The sequence below is a fragment of the Coenobita brevimanus genome, chromosome 93 (genome assembly GCF_032717465.1).
Source record: "Coenobita brevimanus isolate Jiangsu-jjx chromosome 93, ASM3271746v2, whole genome shotgun sequence".
Classification (NCBI taxonomy): Eukaryota; Metazoa; Arthropoda; class Malacostraca; order Decapoda; family Coenobitidae; genus Coenobita; species Coenobita brevimanus.
The window spans coordinates 19,979,351-20,000,832 of record NC_137046.1 but is presented as its reverse complement, the minus strand read 5'-3'; positions in this window follow the sequence as shown (position 1 = coordinate 20,000,832).

Genomic DNA, 21,482 nt, shown 5'->3' with positions numbered 1-21,482 from the left:
GGTTTATTAGTAAAAAAAAATAGCTATAGAGCCATCAGAGTGGAAAAGATGAGGGAAGGATGATGAGGTAAGGTTGTTAGGAAGGATTTTGGCATGGTGCCTTCGGGTTGGAGAGTTCAAACCATTTGGTGCGAATGAAATTATTTTTATTAGAGTGAAGAACAGACTTAGCTTGATTCTGGGCAGAAACATAAAGGAGATGAGATTAAGGAATGTGTTGGTTCCGATACCTTTTGTAGGCCTTCTCCTGGTCGTGGACAGCATTAGAACAAGCATGATTATAGTAATTATTTTTTTTTTTTGCATTATTCAAAAGATATGAGAAATAAGGTATGCGTCCATGTCCAAGAAAATAATCTCCTTAATGCGCAAGTCTGTCGGCCAAGGAAGCAATAATCATTCCAGAGAAAATCAAAGAATTACTGCCTGAGAGCCTCCCAATCAGCTGCACGAAAATGCCACAACTGACGCTTCTTTGGAGCACCCGCCGGCCTTACTGGAGCAATAGGACAGGTTAAGTTGATAAGGTTATGATCGGAGAAGCCCAATGGGGAGAAAAGATTAACAGCGTAATGAGAAGGATTAGTTGTAAGGAGGAGGCTGAGTATGTTGGAACTCTCTGCAAGGTAGTCAGGGATACAGGTAGGGTGCTGTACATGCTGCTGTAGGTCATTAAGGATAGAAAAGTTGTAGGCTTGTTCACCAGGTGGACCAGACAAAGGAGGGGAGAGCCAAAGGTGGTGGTGAACATTGAAATTTCGTATAACTGAGATTTCAGAGAAAGTTGAAATTGATAGGCTGTGTTCCATGTTAAAAGTCAGAGAGTCAAAGAATTTTTCATAGCCAGTCGAATTAGGCAATAAGTAAACAGTACAGATATAAGGACAGCGAAGGCAGAGTGTAGAAAATTCAGAAGATTCAAGTTCAGGAACTTGAGAGCAAGATATGTTGTTGCATACATAAACACAATAGCCACCACTGATTTTGAAATGAGTTTTGATTAAGTAGGAGGATAAAGAGAAGGGTTTGCTATTAGTCACCTCGGAGAGATGAGTGTCAGTTTGGAAGAGAAGGCGAGGTTTGGAGGAGGAGAGCTCAACAGAGTTAGAGAAAAGGCTGCGAATATTGCACAAATGAAGAAGTGGGTCAGACAGTAATTTCAGGGATTTTGCCTGGTTATCACCAGGCGAGGGGCAGATTGTGGGGATTTTGATGTATATATATATATATATATATATATATATATATATATATATATATATATATCCCATTGGATCCCAGAGCTGCTGGGCGAGGCACTGTTCAGGGAGGGTCCTAAGCGTACCGCTCTCCATCTATCGGCTCTTAGTCGCGAAGCTCATGGGTCCCTACCCAGCAGTTCCCTACTTTATTTAGGTCTGAAAATTCCCAGTTCTGTCCAGTGCTGTGGACACTGGGCTCTAATGGGATATATATATATATATATATATATATATATATATATATATATATATATCCCATTGGATCTCAGGGGAGCTGGACGAGGCATGGCACTGGGTGGGTACTAAGCGTACCGTCCTCTGCCTATCGGCTCATAGTCGCAAAGCTCATAGGTCCCTCCCCGGGGGTTCCCTACTTTATAAAGACTTGAAAATATCCCAGTTCTGTCCAATATTCCGGACACCAGGCTCCAATGGGTTAAAGAGACCGATAGGTTTGCCACTCATTAACCCATTGGATTCCAGGCGTGCTGGGCGAGGCATGGCGCTGGGTGGGTATTAAGCGTACCACCGTCCGCCTATCGGCTCATAGTCACGAAGCTCATAGGTCCCTGTCCGGGGGTTCCCTACTTTATATAGACTTAAAAAATCCCAGTTCTGTCCAATATTCCGGACACCGGGCTCCTATGGGATATATATATATATATATATATATATATATATATATATATATATATATATATATATATATATAAAACTTCCCTGGTAGATGGGTGGGATCACCATCAACACACCTGATGGAGTGCTGTTGTCTTCAGCTGATTTTACACTGACATGGCAAATGGTTTATTGAAGCCCAAAGATGCACCTGGCGGTGTACCGCTTAAGAGGCTGCAGCCCAAAAACTGTTAAAAATATGGTGTGATTATCAGTAATTGCTAACATAAATGCCATGCAAGGACTTTCGACTGGTCACCTTTCATTTGAAGAAGGAGACTATGTTCTTGTCAGGCAGAGAGGTATTAGATAATGATGACGATGGTAATAATGATTGTATAAGGAACGTATTGGAGAATATTGTCACGCCATATTGAATTTCATCAAAGCGTTGCATTGTAGCGAAATTTACTTTACATTCCATTAGCGTTACCACTCTTGCCGGATGCAAGTCCATTGATATTATTTATCGCATAAACTGCACTACTATTCAGTTATGTCCTAGTGTGTAGTTTTAGTAATATCCTAGGGTGTCTTCCAGGTAACTTACTCATGTGTCGGGCAGGCAATGCTCTAGTGTTTCGACAGGGTAATTTCCAAGTGAGTCCTTTAGTTAATATTCTGATGTATCTATCCAACTAGTGTTTCGACAGGGTAAATTCCAAGTGAGTCCATTACTTATTATTGTGATGTATCTACCCAACTAATGTCGTAAAGACTTCAGTTGTATGCAGTACCCAGAATCACAACCGTATATATTATCCTGCCGCCAAATGACTTACCCACATAAATGGATGACAAAAAGAATTAAATGCATTTTAAATCCTAATGGAGTAAAACATACATTATACGACTCTATGATTAATATAATGTTCTCTCTGCTAAGATGCAAATTAATTTCAGTATTGCATAGACATAATAGAAACAAAAAATGTTGGTGGTTCCTCGACTATTGGAGGCCTATGGTAAGCTGATAAAATCATTTGGCATTAGCAAAAGTAAGATAGGTTGCTAACAAGGTTAAAAGAGATTGTTTTTAATTCCTTCACAGTTAGACATCTCTTGTTAATCCAACGAAACTTCTCTGGTTGCTGCACGAATAAAATCAAATTGATACTATGGACATGCCCAAGTTTATGAATATTGTTTCTAAACATTCAGTGCCAAAGATTTTGCTTAACCCGCCGGGTCCTGTTGACGTACAGTACACATGCACCCAAGCGTTTTGTCACTGTGACTCCCGTTGATGTTTATAAACACGCTGCAATTACAAGGTCCGTCATTTGCACATGTTTCAAATTTCACGCGTGATTTTTGGTAGTATACGCGGAACACCTTCCTCTACCCAAGGCCAGGTGGGGACAATGCCTTACCCCGCATGACCCCCCCCCCCACTGCACGCCATTGTCTCGGCAACTCACCCGTTACCAGTGACCTGGCCAGAAAAGACATGTTGCACCACGGTACGAAATTCAAGGCCGGAGTGGTACCCCAATCGATGACGATGTGGAGGACAAAGTTTATGTGGCGTTAGAGGAAGAAACGTGCAGAAGTGATGAGGAGGTAATGTCAACAAAGAGGGTGCGGTATGTTGATGCATTTGGTGAGTGAAACAACGCTTATATCACCTACATTACTCTGTGAAAACCAGTATGCTATTGTACTGCATATAAATTCGTACCAAATAAATGAATATCTACCTAGTCTGAATGGTTTGGAATAGTTACCCCTCCATAGAAAACGTCTTCTCTGGAGCCTGGCTCGAGAGAACTCGGTACCAGGTGAGGGGATTGTCACCTATACCGAGCATTTCTAAGCTCAGGTGAGCACTTTCTGAATTCTCGATGTTTCTCATAAAAATCGGAGGTTTTAACCAAAGAAAAATATTTTTCGAAAATCTGCCGGGATGGGGGAGGGGGGATCATTGGTGAAAAATATGCCGGGATGCGGCGGGTTAAAGGAATCAAACTGTTTCGTGATTTCATTATAAAGTAAAAATAATATAGGCTCCATGGTATGAAAGAGGTTAATGGTGCATGTTTCTAACCAGTTCACTTCCAGAGCCATTGAGTTGAATGTCCTTTTATGTGTACAGTATGACTGACTGTAAATAACAGTTATAATGGAGGAAGGTTGCACATGATTGAGTGTATAAAGCAGGTGGCTGTAAGTTGCATGTGAGTGTAGATTTAAAAAAAAAATGGCTGTTGATAGCAAATGACTAGACAAAAAGTGGCTGTAGGTAGCAAGTACTTGCACATAATAGGTGCTGCAAGTAGCTGTGTATAAAGAGTGCTGTAGGCAGCAAGTAGTTGTATACAAGAGTTGCTGTTGGTAGGAAGCGGCTGTACGAGTACGAGTACATAAGTACTGTAGGTAGCATGTGACATTATACGAAAAAGTGCTGCAGGTAGCATGTGACTGTATATAAAAGGTGCTGCAGGTAGCATGTGACTGTATATAAACTGTACTGTAGGTAACATGTGACTATATAAAAGATGCTGTAGGTAGCATGTGACCGGATATAAAAGATGTTGTAGGTAGAAAGTGACTGCATATAAAAGTGACTGTTGTAAAAGATGCTGTAGGTAGCAAGTGGCTGTTGGTAAAAGATGCTATGGGCAGCAAGTGACTGCCTGTAAAAGGTGCTGTAGGTAACATGTACTGTTTGTAAAAGGTGCTGTAGGTAGCATGTGACTATATAAAAGGTGCTGTAAGTTGCATGTGACTGTATATAAAAGATGATGTAGGTAGCAGGTGGCTGTAAATAAAAGGCGCTGTACGTAGCAAGTGGCTTTGGGTAGCAATATAATGTGACCTCCGGGTTGAAGGTTCTTTGTAGTGACGATTTTATCTCACAGGATGAAGTAGCAGTAATAAGGCATTCCCTTCTCAACACACACGAGCTTTGTATGTGAATCTTGCCACCAGTATTAGTGATCCTGTACACTAGTGATTTTGACCAATGATACAACTGTTTCAGGTAAATAAAACATATATATATATATATATATATATATATATATATATATATATATATATATATATATATATATATATATATATATATATATATATATATACTAGCTGGGGTGCTTAGCACTGCTCACGCAAAATACTTTGGTCTTTCCTACGGTTCTAGGAACAAGCAGAAGCATCGTGGGGAAAATTCGCCAACGATTGCTGACCTAACATATCCTGGCCTACCTTGACCTAATCTGACCTAACCTAGCTAAGCTTAATGTAACCTACCGTAATCTACCTAACGTTACACATCCTAACCTAACTTATTCCAACATTACCGAACATTATCTAATTGATCCTAATCAAACTTAACGTAATACTCGTATAACCTAACCAAACCTGGTCTATCCCATGGCCCTGTGAAGTCCACGCACTTTTTTTTTTTTTTTAATCGAGGCGAAAATGCACTTGACAGGTTGGTAACGACTGGCTGAATGCAACATTTATCTCTGGGAGTAATTTGAGTTAGTAAATAAGTTTCAATTCACATTACCTGGTACTTCATTTGAAATACAACGATGTTATTCGGACATGTTGCAGTCAGCCAATCATCACCAACCTGTCAAGTGCATATTCGCCTCGATAAAGAAAGAAAGAAAGAAAAAAAAACGGTATAATGATCCGTACACCAGACTGAAACAAAAGACGCCTGGTTGTTTGGGGAACGAACGTCGCACGGATCCGAGGTTTTCAGCACACTTGTCAATGCAGGGTCTAGGATCTGGAGCCAGAGCAACATGGTATACGCATACTGTGTATACAAGCTTGGCCCAAGACTCCCAGGGACAAGCTCCTAAGTCCGGCACAAGGTTTAGGGCACCACTGTTGGAAATGTCGTTTTCCTTGGTAAAAACTATGGCCACGTATTCCTGCGATACCCAGACCGCAGTGAGCCTCCTCTCTCTAATATCAGGTCTTGGTGAAACTATACAAGTGTCCAAAATTTTCTTTTCCAGGTTAAAACGTTGGCCATGCATTGAGGGAAAAACATTCAAACACACACCTCACTTTATATAATGGATATATTTGTTTATTTATTTATAACATTAACAGTAATATGTGTTCACAGTCATATAATGCATAGACTAACACAAGTGGTAAGTGACGATGGCTCAGTATTTAATATGCTGCAGTTTTAGTGTTTCTGAGACATCACAGTTTTGGTTCGTATTTTGGCTTTTTCTCCAATTTAATTGGACTTTTTTTTTTTAAGTCCTTTATGTCACACCTACTGGACTGGTTTTCCGTAAGGTTTCCAACTATATTCGCCGGCTCACTATGGCTTTACTTGTTTCCGAGAAAGCTCACTTTGGGAACAGTGCTGTACCACCCCACATGACTAATGTTCTCAATCGGCCATAAAATAATTATTTATTATTTATTAATGTTTACAGAACCCCCATGCAAATGCCATGCATTAGTTACGTACAAGTGAATACTAGCGTGTAATTTCCAGGTAGATAGAATGTGGGTTAGTAGGAGACGATAAGGATCTCTAGCCCAAGGGAATGCAGGCACCAAGGGTCACTTTCCCAGAAAATTTGTATGCTTCACACTACCAAAAAGAAGGCCCAATATGGTAAGCTTTACTAGGGAGGTGTGGCTCTCATTAAGGATTCTATGGAAACAATTCCAAAAATACTCATGTGCTTCTCAGGTTCGTAGAGGTGATGGTGGAAGAACTTAACAGAGACTTGAAGAGTTTATTCGTTCACACACACACACACACACACACACACACACACACACACACACACACACATGCGCGTGAGAAATCAAACAGCGACAGTGGCGCAACTTCCAGCACCCTTTTTAATATTTGCTTCTGCTTCTCTCTTCCAGCAGCTTTCACCTCAACGTGGCCAGGGCGCGGGAGAGACGATATGACGCTTCACTCACTCTCTTTTTATGCAAAATTTTTGTTGACTGGAAAATTAGGATCAGAACCAGCCGAGTGGGAAGCCGATTGATGCGCGCGTGCGTGCGTGCGTGCGTGCGTGCGTGTGTGTGTGTGTGTGTGTGTGTGTGTGTGTGTGTGTGTGTGTGTGTGTGTGTGTGTGTGTGTGTGTGTGTGTGTGTGTGTGTGTGTGTGTGAAGATTGGAGGAGAATTAATGAGGACGTAACTTATGTATTATCATTTTGAGAGAGAGAGAGAGAGAGAGAGAGAGAGAGAGAGAGAGAGAGAGAGAGATGCAGCTAGTCAGCACTGAGAGGCTGAATGGAGTCAGTTATTGGAGCAGAATTCTATCTATCCATCTTATCTATTGCAAACGCCTTAATCCTTTATACGGAGTGGCCACAAACAAATCTCATCCAAGTCACCCTGTCCCCCGCCATTTCACTGCCCTGCTACCAATTCACACCCCTTCCCTCATATACCTCTCCACTCCATTCCTCCATCTCATCTTTGGCCTTCCCCTCCCTCTTTCCCCCTCCACCTCACTCACATACATTCTCCTCGTCAGTCTCTCACCTTCCATCCTCTCCACATGGCCAAACCACCTCAGTGTGTTTCTCCTAATGCTTCCTATCACATCCGCATCCACACCACAACGCTCCTTCACTTCCTCATTGGTCAGTCTGTATCTCCATGTGACTCCACACGCTCCTCTCAAACAACTCATTTCCACTGCTTTCACTCTTGACTTGTGTCTCTCCAACAACGTCCAAGCTTCACTTCCATACGTCAAAGTCGGTATCACAATACTGTCATGTAATAACTTTTTCACTTCCATGCTCACTTCCCTATTTCTTATCACTGCCTTCTAGGAACCAGCAACCTTTCTTCCCTGTTGTACTCTTTCAAACACTTCACCCTCCAAACTTCCATCCTTACTCATCACACTACCTAAGTACTTAAACGTACTCACATTTTCCATTTCCTCATCATCCAGCCTCACTGTACATTCACCGACTTCACCTCTCTCGAAGACCATAACTTTACTCTTCCCTACATTCACCTTTAAATTCCGTTTCTTACACACTCTCCCAAACTCACCCTCCAAGCCTTGCAGCTCCCCTACGTCTTCACTTAACAACACAATATCATCTGCAAATAACAGCACAGGAAGTTTCCAAAAACTGCCCTCTATCATTAGGGCCACTCCATCATCCACTGCCCTACATTGTATCTCTTTTATAACCCCATCCATATACAGATTGAACAACCATGGAGACATGACACATCCCTGCATCAACCCAAACTTCAAATAGAAAAACTCACTCAGTTCACTATCCACACGCACTACAGCCTTAGCACCCTCATACTTACTCTTGACAGCATTCAACAACTTCCCATCTACTCCATATATTCTTAATAGTTTCCACAATCCTTGCCTATCCCCCATATCATATGCTTTCTCCAAATCCATGAAGGCCGCATACAACTTGTTTCCCTCCTCTAGACACTTTTCCACTGAATTCATAGTACGAAAACCTTAGTTTTTTTTTTTTTTTTTTTTTTTTTTTTTTTCGGGGAAGAAGGGACCAAAGGCTGGGCCCGCATTAACGTTCCTCCCAAGAAATAAACAAAAACATTACAATAGAGAACCAACTTCAAGATCCATTTATTTCGAGATGCCTGGACACACTGTATTTGAAAGACTTGCAGATCATAGGAAGTAGGAAATACAGACAGAGGGAGACAGTTGCAGAGTTGACTTGTTGCGTAATTGAAGGACTGAGGGTAACGGTTAACGCTTGCATTAGAGAGTAGAACAGCAAAGGCATGAGAGTTTGTTGCTAGACGGGTGCTATGCACCCGTCGCAGAGGTGGAGGAATACAAGCAGACAGTTCAGAGGACCAGTGACCATTGAAGTAGAGATAGAAAAGAGATAAAGAGGCAACAGTGCGGCGAAGAGACAAAGGTTGAAGGGAGCCAGTAAGAGGAGGAGAGTTGATGAAACGAATAGCCTTTGAGTCCAACCTTTTGAGAAGAGCTGTATGTGGGGAGCCTCCCCACACATAAGAGTTGTACTCTAAACAGGGGCGAATAAAACCCGTGTATAAAGTCAACAACTGTGCAGGAGTAAAGAAGGCACGGAGTCGGTTTAGCACACCCACTCTCTTGGAAGCAGATTTTACAATGATCTTTCCAAGATAAGTCCCGTGTGAATGAAACCCCAAGCATGTTCAAGGATGATGTAGGACTGAGTTGGATATTATTAAACATTAGTGGGTACTCCTGTGGAAGATTTTGATGGGTTGATAGGTGTAAAAACTGGATCTTTGGTGCAATAAAAACAACAAGATTATTTTTAACCCAGTCAGAGATAGGAACCAAGTCAGACATTATGTGTGCCTTAGCCTCATCCCTTGTTTTTTGAAGTAACTGCTGAGATGGACTTTGTGGGAACTGAATGGAAAGGTGAAGGGTGGAATCATCAGTGTACGAGTGGATAGGGTTAGATGTACAGCTTAGAGGATCATTGATGAATAAAAGGAAGAGAGTTGGTGATAGAACAGAGCCTTGAGGAACACCACTGTCAATAGATCTAGAAGAACGATGACCGTCTACACCAGCAGCTATAGAACGGCCGGAAAGGAAGCTGTAGATGAAGGCACAGATAGAAGGATAGAAACCATAAGAGGGCAGTTTGGAAATTAAAGATTTATGCCAGACTCGATCGAAAGCCTTTGAGATGTCAAGTGCAATGGTAAAGCTTTCACCAAAGTCCCGAAAGGAGGATGACCAGGAATCTGAAAGGTAGGTGAGAAGATCGCCAATGAAGCGTCCCTGACGGAACCCATACTGACGATCAGAAAGAAGGTTGTGATAGGAAAGATGCTTTAAAATTTTTCTGTTAAGAATGGATTCGAAAACTTTTGAGACACAGGATGTTAAAGCAATTGGACGACAGTTAGAGAGTTGGGAACGGTCACCCTTCTTTGGGACTGGCTGAATGAGAGCAAACTTCCAGCAAGAAGGAAAGGTACAAGTTGACAGACAAAGGCGAAAGAGTATACCTAGGCAGGGTGTAAGTACAGAAGCACAGTTCTTGAGGACAACAGGAGGGACCCCATCAGGCCCATATGGCTTGTTAGTATTGAGGCCAGTGATGCCAGAAAATATATCAGCTGAAGAAATTTAATGTCAGCCTGGGGAAGTCAGAGGGGGGAAGTGATGGAGGAACAGCACCGGAATCGTCTAAGGTGAAATTGGAGGAGAAAGTCTGAGCAAAGAGATCTGCTTTATCAGTAGAAGAAATAGCTACAGAGCCATCAGAGTAGAAAAGAGGAGGGAAGGATGATGAGGTAAAGTTGTTAGAAAGGTTTTTGGCAAGGTGCCAGAAGGAGCAGGAAGAATTCGAGTTGGAGAGATGAGAGCATTTAGTAAGGATGATATTATTTTTAGCAGAGCGAAGAATAGACTTAGCATGATTCCAGGGAGAAACATAAAAAAAGATGTGATTTAGGGGTGGGTTGGCTCTGGTACCTTTTATAGGCCCTCTCCTTGTTGCGGACAGCATTAGAACAAGTGTGATTAAACCAAGGCTTTCTTGCATTAGTCAGAGGATAAGAGAAAGGAATGTATGCTTCCATGCCCGAGAGAATAACCTCCGTAATGCGCAAGGCACACTCGGATGGCTCCCGGCAATGGAAGCAATAATCATTCCAAGGAAAATCAAAGAAGTACTGCTTGAGAACCTCCCAATCCACAGCTCCAAAATGCCACAGATGACGTTTCTTTGGAGGGTCCACAGGCCGTACCGGAACGATAGGACAGGTTAAAATAACAAGGTTATGATCGGAGGAGCCCAACAGAGAGTAAAGATTAACAGTGTAAGCAGAAGGATTAGTTGTAAAGAAGAGGTCAAGTATGTTGCAGCTCTCTCCAAGGCGGGCAGGGATACAGGTAGGGTGGTGTACAAGCTTCTCTAGGTCATTAAGGATAGAAAAGATGAAGGCTTGTTCACCAGGTGGATCAGTGAAAGGAGAGGTGAGCCAAAGATAATGGTGAACATTGAAATCTCCTAGAATGGAGATTTCAGAGAAAGGAGAAATGGACAGAATGTGTTCCATCGTAGTAGTAAGATAGTCGAAGAATTTATGATAGTCAGTAGAATTAGGAGATAAGTAAACAGCACAGATATATTTAGTCAGTGAATGACAGGAGAGCCGAAACCAGAGAGTAGAGAATTCAGAAGAATGAAGTTCACTAACATGAGAGAAAGATAGGTCGTTGTGTACATATATGCAACATCCACCTTTGGCTTTGAAATGAGTATATAGAAAGTATGAGGATACAGAGAAGGGTTTGCTCTCAGTTGCCTCAGACAGCTGAGTCTCAGTAAGGAAGAGAAGATGAGGTTTAGAGGAGGAGAGGTGGTGTTCAACAGACAGAAAGTTACAGAAATGATCTGGTAAATTACCAATATGCTGGGAATCGAACCAGGGACTCTCAGGTGAGAGCCAGGCAGCATACCACTACACCACGACCAGGTAAAAGTTAACTCACGTTGTCACAATCTTGTAACCAACGTCCCTGCTCCCCCACTGTGGGCATCAAGAGGATGAGTTAACCCCCTGGCACTCGGACAAGTAGATGCTTTTAATCTATCCCAAGCACTTACGGCAAGTCAGAATGAAGGGAGAAACCTGTACTGTGCACAGGAAAAATCATTTGGTAAATTACCAGTATGCCGTAAGTGCTTGGGATAGATTAAAAGCATCTACTTGCCCGAGTGCCAGGGGGTTAACTCATCCTCTTGATGCCCACAGTGGGGGCGGAGGGACGTTGGTTACAAGATTGTGACAACGTGAGTTAACTTTTACCTGGTCGTGGTGTAGTGGTATGCTGCCTGGCTCTCACCTGAGAGTCCCTGGTTCGATTCCCAGCATATTGGTAATTTACCAGATGATTTTTCCTGTGTACAGTACAGGTTTCTCTCTTCTTACAGAAATGAAAAACTAGTGAGTCAGTCAGTGGAACCAGGGAGCCCAAAGGGTCGTCACCGGGAGAGGGGCGGATGGTGGGGGCATTTATGGTCCCCCTCCCCCGGGGTACTCCGAGGCATTGTCGTAGTGCGTCATTTTTCTTTTATGTAATTTTGAAAGGGAAATGTAGTGTGTACTGTGCATGTAGTTTAGTGTTGATAGAGAAACTTGTATTGGAGAGCATGCTGACCTACTCTCTGTGTTACTGAAACACTGAAAAAGTTCAGCAAAGGAACTAGTCCTGAGAACTGATGAAACGGGAGCTTCAGCTCTCCCTGTCATCAGCTTTCCATCCACCTTGGCAGTACTGCCCTGCTCGACTGGTGCTACAGTCTACTCCTACAATATATGTGTACTGAGCTAGGATTTCAGAATAATCAGAGAAGGAACAACAGAATTACCTTAGCTAGAGTGACAATGCAGCTTTATATATGGGTATCTCATGCAGAGATACCTATCAATATTGCATCTACAGGTCTAGCATGAAAACGAATTTGGAATCAAGAAACAAACTTGAGGAGTCATCTACGAGTATTATTGTCAAATATTTCACACGGTTTGTGGTGCCATCGAATTGGAAGTAGTCCACGCAGAATCCAAGTGCGTCATATTCATCCTACATGGGATTAGTATGGGATATCTTGGATTGGAGGTAGTTTCCATGATACCATGGCAAAACATGTCAGTTGACGTTGGACGGTGCTATTTATCCGTGACTGCCTTATGGGGGACCTGCTGGTAGCCTATAGTTGCAAGGGAAGGCTACATTGGTTTAACCTAAGCCGACCTATGATTTTTAAAAATATGTCTGTGTATTGTTAGGGGGTTCGACAGCTGTGCACACATACTGTCAATGGCAGATCTGTTGGTAGAGGGTGTAATGATCAGATGCCCTAGTACTCTAAGGAGAAGCTTTGCATATGCAATGCTTATTATTGTGCACATCAAAATCAGTTATAATGAGGCTAGTCACAAAACCACCTTTCCTCCAAACCTAAGCCTTTAGTTGCTTTCTGTATAATGACTTTCCAGTTGGTAGGCATCTATTTAAATAAGCAGTGATGATGAGGCCTTTTGCTGAAGATAACGTGTGTGTATATCATTCATTATGGTTGCAGCCAGGGGGAAGAGGATAATGTATGGTTGTATTGTATGGGGACCTAATAGTATAGGGTTGTGGATGAATATACATGTATAATGAAAACAGATAACTGTTAGATGACCCAGGGATATGGCTGTTGCTTGTAGGAGAGTTTCGAGAAGTGAAGTCCAAGATTTTAGGAAATAACCTTCATTTCCTGCAGTACAGTATATCAAACCGCCCTAACTGAGCCTCTCTGTATATACTTGTAAAATATATAGGGTTTTTATGCACTCCGACACAGCAGATGGGGTTGAGAGGGAGGGACTGTGGGATACCTACCCGTTTGTGTGTGTGTGTGTGTGTGTGTGTGTGAGAGAGAGAGAGAGAGAGAGAGAGATGCAGTGTTTAGTTACAAAACGGCTTTTTCTTTGTACGCAATATATTCATACTTTACAATATATTAAGTTTTTCTTTAGGTCACTTATTCATAAATATAACTGCTCCTCGGCATTAGCAATTATCCTTGTCAGAGCATATAAGTGTGATGTCGAAAATTACTTGTTACATTTTATTTAATCCAGTCAGAAATGCGACTGAAGTCTTTGTTTCTTTCCCCCATGCTTCAGCATTTCACCACACACTCCATCAATTCCTGGGGCTTTCCCCGATTTAACTTTCGTCATTGCTTCCACTCTCTTCTTACTCTCTCTTACTAATCTTCTCACCTCTCTTTCTTTCTACATATAACTCTCTCTTCCGCCTCTCAACTTCTTCCACGCCCCTATGTCTCATCCATTCATTGTATGCTTTCTTCTTTTGTGCCACAGCCTGTTTCACCTCTTCAGTCCACCACGCTGTTCCTTGCACCCCCCTCCGTCTTCTCTTCCTTCCACACACCACATCACATGCTGCACATATTTCTTCTGTATATATATATATATATATATATATATATATATATATATATATATATATATATATATAAACATATGTGTATATATATATATATATATATATATACACAACAATTTTGGAGGAGGACCAACCTTGTGAACAGGCAGGATTCCAAAGCGGGTATTCAACCACCGATCATCTACATACAATGAATCAGCTAATTGAGAAAACTACAGAATATAATAAACCACCATGCTTAGGTTTTGTTGATTATGAAAAGGCTTTTGATTCAGTGGAGCACATAGCAATTATAAATTCATTGTGAGAACAAGGAGTGAATGAGAACATTGTAAAACCGATCGAAAACATTTATAAAGAGGGAACTGCTACGGTTAAATTACATAAGGACTCAGAAAAAAATAAGGTTGAGAAAGCCGTGCATCAAGGAGATACAATTTCACCCACATTAATTACAGCATGCTTAGAAAGTATTTTCAGAAAGCTGGACTGGGAAAATAAAGGGGTGAACATAGGTGGAGGAAAGCTAAACCATTTAAGATTTGCAGACGACCTTGTCCTAATCTCAGAAACAGCGGAGGCATTGCAAGAAATGTTAAATGACCTGAACAGAAAAAGTCTGAAAGTAGGACTGAAGATGAATCGGAGTAAAACTAAAGTAATGTTTAATCCACAAACACCAAAGATCGTCATCAGAATATGCGATGAAATTCTTGAAGAAGTTGAGGAGTACAACTACTTGGGACAAATACTAAAATTAGCAAAAGATCATGATAGCAAAATAAAAAGACGCATTACAATTGGATGGAAAGCTTTCGGTAAACATAAAGACATTATGAAAAGTAGCTTGCCAGTTTGTATGAAACGAAAAGTATATAACGAATGTATAATTCCAGCTATGACGTATGGTTGTGAGACCTGGAAACTGACAAAATCGATGGAAAATAAATTAATCCGTTCTCAGAGAGCAATGGGAAGGTCAATGTTCGGATTATCTTTAAGAGACAGGAAAAGATCAACTTGGGTGAGAGAGCAAACTAAAGTCAAAGATATTATAGAAGTTATAAAAGAACAGAAATGGATGTGGGCAGGCCATATAGCAAGAATAAGGGATAACCGATGGGGCAAGAGGCTGACAGACTGGAGACCAAGAGATTGTAAGCGTAGCAGAAAAAGGCCAGACAGGAGATGGAGAGATGAGATGGAGAAATTTGCAGGGAAAACGTGGTAAATATTGGCTCAGTCAAGGAATTCGTGGAAAAGGTTGGGGGAGGCCTTTGTTCAGCAGTGGACTAGTTATGGCTGATGATGATGATGATATATATATATATATATATATATATATATATATATATATATATATATATATATATATATATATACTGTATATATTCCTTGGATTCTGACCCACAAAATTAAAGAGATTACGTAGTTACTTTTAACATTATTTCCAGGTCCCAGAAGGATGGCGCAAGTAAAACGTTTGTGACTTGATGAAGATAAACAAAACTGATTGTATTTTATATATATATATATATATATATATATATATATATATATATATATATATATATATATATATATATATATATATATTAGTCTGCACCTTTTCTTTTAGAACAGTTCTCCTTTTTTCAGGTATAATCCTTCCCGTGACAACTTTCATTATTAAAACACAATTAAGTAAACCTGTCTTCAACTGTGATCATAACATTAATGCTTATTTACCCCTAAACGTAGATATGTACATGTTTGTGGGAGGAATAGTGCTGAGACTTCATCATGCTAAAACTAGTTTCATTCACTCCAGACACACTGAACTCTCCAACACAAAATCTTCCCCCTCCTTTCTTTACCTTGTCAAAAACAATTTCTAATAAATTTGCCCCTACCTCTCCCTCCACCCCTCTTTTGGTGGAACCCGTTGATCAAGTTTTCTCCTCTAATTCCACTTTCGACAATTTCATTGCTATCCCTGCATTTTCTTACCGGCCTGGCTTCCTCATACCTCCTCACAAGAATTTGATCAATATAATTCCGCTCTCCCCTCACTAGCCTCAGTTCTAAACAGTTACCCACTCGAAGAGTGCTTACCTCTGCCAACGCCTATACCAGACAACTAAGATCACCACCAAAATGAAATCACCGCCTCCTTGATCCGTGACACACATCCAAAAAAATTCATTGAACTCCACCACTAACTTTTTAAAGATATCTTACAGATTAACAAACAAAAAACAGTCCTGAAACGGGAATGGATCTCAGAACACCCCCAAAATGTAATCAACTCTTGCTTGGCCCATGACCCAAAGATCAAGAAAATTTCATTTAAATCCATCAGTAACACTTTGAGGTATCTTGTGAAAAACAAACAGTAAAACAGGGGTGAATACATAAACTTCTAGTAAGAACTACGTCCTGGTGGAGTCATCCTGTTGCGCTCAAAAACTGTGCTTCCATACCCTGCCCATGTAAAGTCTTTCGCCTTTCTCTCTCTCTCTCTCTCTCTCTCTACGGTTCGTTCTTGTCGGAAGTTTGTTCTTGTTCAGTCTGTTCCGAAGAAGTGTCAGGCTGTTAAGCCCTCTATCTTTTGCCTCACTGGTTTAACATCTTGTAATCCTAAAATCTTTGATTCTGTCCTTAACAAGATTTTGAGAATTTTTCATCTCAAAACCTTTCTGATCACCAATGTAGGTCGACTGAGCATAACCCACTTGCCATCTTCTCACTTTTCCTTCTGACTTTTTGCCATTCACCTTCCCTCCTTCCCTCTATACTTTGATGAAACCCTTTTTCTTGCCCTTGAAATCTCAAAGGCTCTCGACCGAGTCTGGCACAATTATTAAATTGTCAAACAGCCCTCTTACGATTTTTTCTTCTTCTATCTGTGCCCTCAGCACTCCTTCATTTCTGATCGTTGTATAGCTTCTGCTGTAGGCGGACACTGTTCTTTTACAAACGCTGCCAGTAGTGGTACTCCACAGACTTCCGTCATGTTACCATCTCTTCCTTAGTGATCTTCAGAGCTGCAGACCTATCCGCAATCACGCTGCAGGCAACCCCCTTTACAAATATACCTGCATGTCACAGATACTTTCATAACAGTATCTTCAGCAGTCGTGGAATGAGGTTATTGCATACCTGGTTTCTTATTTGGCTGTTATTTCTTATTGGTGTGAAGGGAACCTTGCAATTCACGCAGCTCAGTTCCTACATAATTTGACCCGCCTAATCTTCCTCGGGAGTATCCTTCAGTATTTAACAATACACAGCTCAGTTCTTTGTCAGCTCTCACTGCTCTTGTGGTTTCATTCTCTTGTGACCTATCACGGAAAAATCGTATTTCCTTCCTTGCAAAAATTTTTTCCAAGAGACTGAGTGTCCTATGCCCACTTCATAATCTTCTTTTCTCTTGCAAAGCTGTTGACTTTGTTTAAGGATCTTATTTCTGTGTGGAGTCCAGTTCTCATTTCTAGGGGTCTTCTCGGTTACAGATCTTCTAAACAGAATGGAGTCAAAGGCTTTTTGTCGCCTGAGTCCTCTTTCACCTACTGACTCCCTTCAACTTGTCTGAATCCGCCACACTGAAGAATCATTATCTCTTTACTATTTCCTTGCATCCTTCTGGATTACGCATAACTGGAAACACCTGTCTGGCAAAACACTCACACCCATTGTCGAAACTATGCTAATGCAAGAGTTAACCGGTATTCTCAGTCTTTCATGTATGCAATAGGTGAACTCTGAAACTGTCTTTCTCATCCACATAAATGCATTGTGTCTCGACTTCTAGAAATGATAGGATCTAAAATTTGGAAAATTTTCTTAATAATGCAACTGCTTGGGTTGTTCATTTATTGTTATTCTTTGCATAAAAAAATGTTGAGCAGTAGAATATCTGTAAGGAGCCTGGGGAGTCCCAGATCCCCATCAGTCAGACCCTTAAACGCCGTCCCCCCACCCTTCGAGAGGGAAAAAGGCTTACCTTTTATTGTGCATTACATTTTGTTGGAACTAGTCAAGACTTCATTTCTTAACATTTAGGTACCATAAGACTTGGATATCTGATTCTCTAATTTTTTCATATCTGATGAGTGTATAAATTTTCTTGCCAAAATTCAATATCTTACACATACATACATACAGGCATATATATATATATATATATATATATATATATATATATATATATATATATACAGTACAGTATATATGGTGGTGTGAAAAAATGAAAAATTGAAGTATGACATGTAATACTCCTAAAACTTGTCATTTGTCCCACATATCTTGCATGTAAAATTTGGCATTTTAAAACCAACATTTTCTGCCCTCTACCAGTATTGCTTATTTTCTATGCCGGAATATATTCAGTCATATCAAATACATTAGAGGACAAGGCAAATAAGGTTTAAGATACATGCTTCTGAAATGTTTTATGAGTACCTGAGTGTATATACAGTATAATACTCATATAATGTATATGATACTTCTAGTTTGTTAAGCCTACTATGTTCATTTGCATTTCTTATTCAGTTTGAGTGTTGGAGCATGGTGGCACGATGGCTGAGCATCATCCAAGAGCATGCCAAATTTTCGGTAATCCTCACAGAATGAACTTGCACAGGTTTCCAACCACTGCAACATGCTTATGGACTATCACTGGGTCAGACCGAAATTGAAGAGTAATTAAAAAAAAGAACCAACTGTTGCAGAAGTGTCTGATGTCCTGGCTGTCAGTATTAAAGAAATTTGAACCCGAGCATTAATACCTACTGTGACATCAACCCGGATTATACAGGTGATACGAAATCACCACGATAAACATCTCAAACTTGTGAGATACCCAGTGTCGAAAAGAAATAAACAGTATGAACGGAAAGTCACTGAATTCAAGGAGCAAGTCAGGAAGATTTTCGACACTGCAGCATGCAAATGTGCTGACCATTTATCATGCTCGTGTGCAAAGTCTTGCAAGGTTCCAACATTTGAACTGTCTTTCCTTCAAGATCAACGAACCACACGCAAGATGATGATAGGGTCACTTGACAGCATAGTTACAAAGAGGTTACCGGAGTGTCTGAGAGGAATATCGAAGGAACAAGACAGGGTAACCCAGTATCACTCTGAAACTAGTGCCAGTTCATCGACATCAAAGAAAGATGAAAGCAGCTTTAGCAGTTCTCCAGAAGATGAACCTGGTGAAAGCACAGAGTGATACTGAAATATTATCTGCTGCTGTTGCATGTACTTTGCAAGCATTACACCCTTCTACTGCTGCATGTACTTCTCAAGCGGCATCACAGCAGAGATGTCGGCTAGAGAATACCGCGAGGGCTTTGAAGCGACACGCAGTTTCAGATACAGCAGTGGCAGACACTGCATCTGCAGTCTTGGAAGACTACGGCATAGTAACATTTGAGGACTGCAGTGATTTCATCAACAGAACCAAAGTTAGAAAAGAAAGGCAGAAGTATCGCGAAACCATCCATGCTGAAGCGGCAAGTCTTACTGCTGAAATACAGGCCCTGTATTTTGATGGCAGCAAGGATAAAACACTGACTCTCAAAACAGTTGATGGCACATCTCACCGGAGAGTGACTGTAGATGAACATGTATCACTGGTACAGGAGCCTGGCTCCAACTATCTCGGTCACATTAAAACTGAAAATGGCAGTTCTGCAAGCATAAAGCTGGCCGTCATCGATTTTCTTGGTGAAAATTGCATGGGCATTCAGAAGCTGGTGGTTATTGGGTGTGATGGTACTGCAGTGAACACAGGGAAGGGCGGTGTCATAAGACTCCTTGAAGAACATGTCAAACGTCCTCTGCAGTGGTTTGTTTGCCTTCTCTAAGCAGATGAACTTCCTCTACGTCATCTGTTCGAACATCTTGATGGTTGCACGGCAGGACCAAGATGTTTCTCAGGGCCAATAGATTCTTTATTGGCAAATTGTGAGGAAATATCAATTGTTCTTTTCAGTCAATAACTTGTGAATTTCCGGATGTCAACGTTGAAGATTTGAGTTCGGATCAGCAGTATTACTGGATATTTGCCAAGCAGTAACCACTGGCCATTGCTCTGTCTCTTTGTCACATCGTCAGTCGTTGTGTCCCGCTGGGTCACACTGGCCAATCTAGTTCTGTGTTTGTATGTTGTGACAGAAAGGCCTAGCGATAGTCTCAAAACAATTGCTGAATTCATTCTCAAGGTTTATGTTCCAGTCTGGTTCATGATCAAGTCCAAATCTTCATGCAAGGATGGCTTTAAGCACCTGTGGATGCAGATTGAGAGGTCACGCTACCTGTTGCAAGATCTGAAAGCTGTATTTGATCCAGTGATTCAGCGAAATGGATACTTTCGCCACCCTGAGAACATTTTGCTGACCATAGTAACTGACGAGCAACAACATACAGTATCAGGGAGCTGTTTGTTAGACGAATCATGCAACCTCGAGCCTCCCAGACACGTCAGTGTGGTGTCAGATGTTTTCAAGTACCATCTCTCAATCTCAATGCCGTGGAGTACATAGATTTGATTGACTGGCAGAAGTGTGTCGTGACTGAACCTCCAGTCACAAACTCAATCTCCAATGCTGATCTGGAAAGTTGTGGTTCATAATGAAACAATTCTTGCCACTGAAATTCCATGTTTTCCATGTCATAAACAAGCAGTGGAAAGGTGCATAAAGGCAGTCACAGAGGCATCGATAGCTGTTGTTAGACAAGAAGCAAGGAATGGCTTTATTCAAGCAAGAGTACATGAACGAGGTATCATGCCAACATTTAACTCGGTAAGTGAATATCACACAACAGAGTAACTTTTTGGATTTGTTGTAAGTGTTGTGCTGCAGGCTTAAGCTGCACATATTGGGTCATGTACGTTTGTACATTGCATATTATAATGTATAATTGTATAATATACTGTATAATACAATAAGTGCCAAGGATTTGTGTCATTTTTGTCGCAGGTTGGTGAAAAACAGATGGTAGAGGGCAGAAAATTTAGTCCAATTTCAGTAAAATTTTGGATCATTAATGAGCAATAGCATTCGCAACTTTTCGTAGGTATTACATACAATAAATCCGTTATTTGATTTCTGACCCCTATTTTCACTCCACTGTTTTTATATTGATTTTTGACCCCTATTTTCACTCCACTGTATATATATATATATATATATATATATATATATATATATATATATATATATATATATATATATATATATATATATATAGATATATATATATATATATTGTGTGGTCCATTAACAGTTAGTTTCTTTTGTGATTTTACTTGACATATGTTTAAAAAAAAATAAAAAGATTAACTTCCAAATACAATGCTTTGTTTAACTCTTCGTGAGCTGAGTGGGGTCCCTGTGGACCCCAGCATGACTTTAAAATGATGCCATTTAACCATTGTGTATTTTTCCGTTCTGCCTGTCTCTGACTTTTATTGAAGATGGTTATTGTGTATGCACATAATTTTTTAGCAAAAAAGCTTGCAACATTTAGGAGTGACAGTGTAAAAAATGTTTGTGGGGTCTGCTGGGACCCCAGATCACCTTCCGTGTGACTATTTTATTTTTTTCCAAATTTTTTACA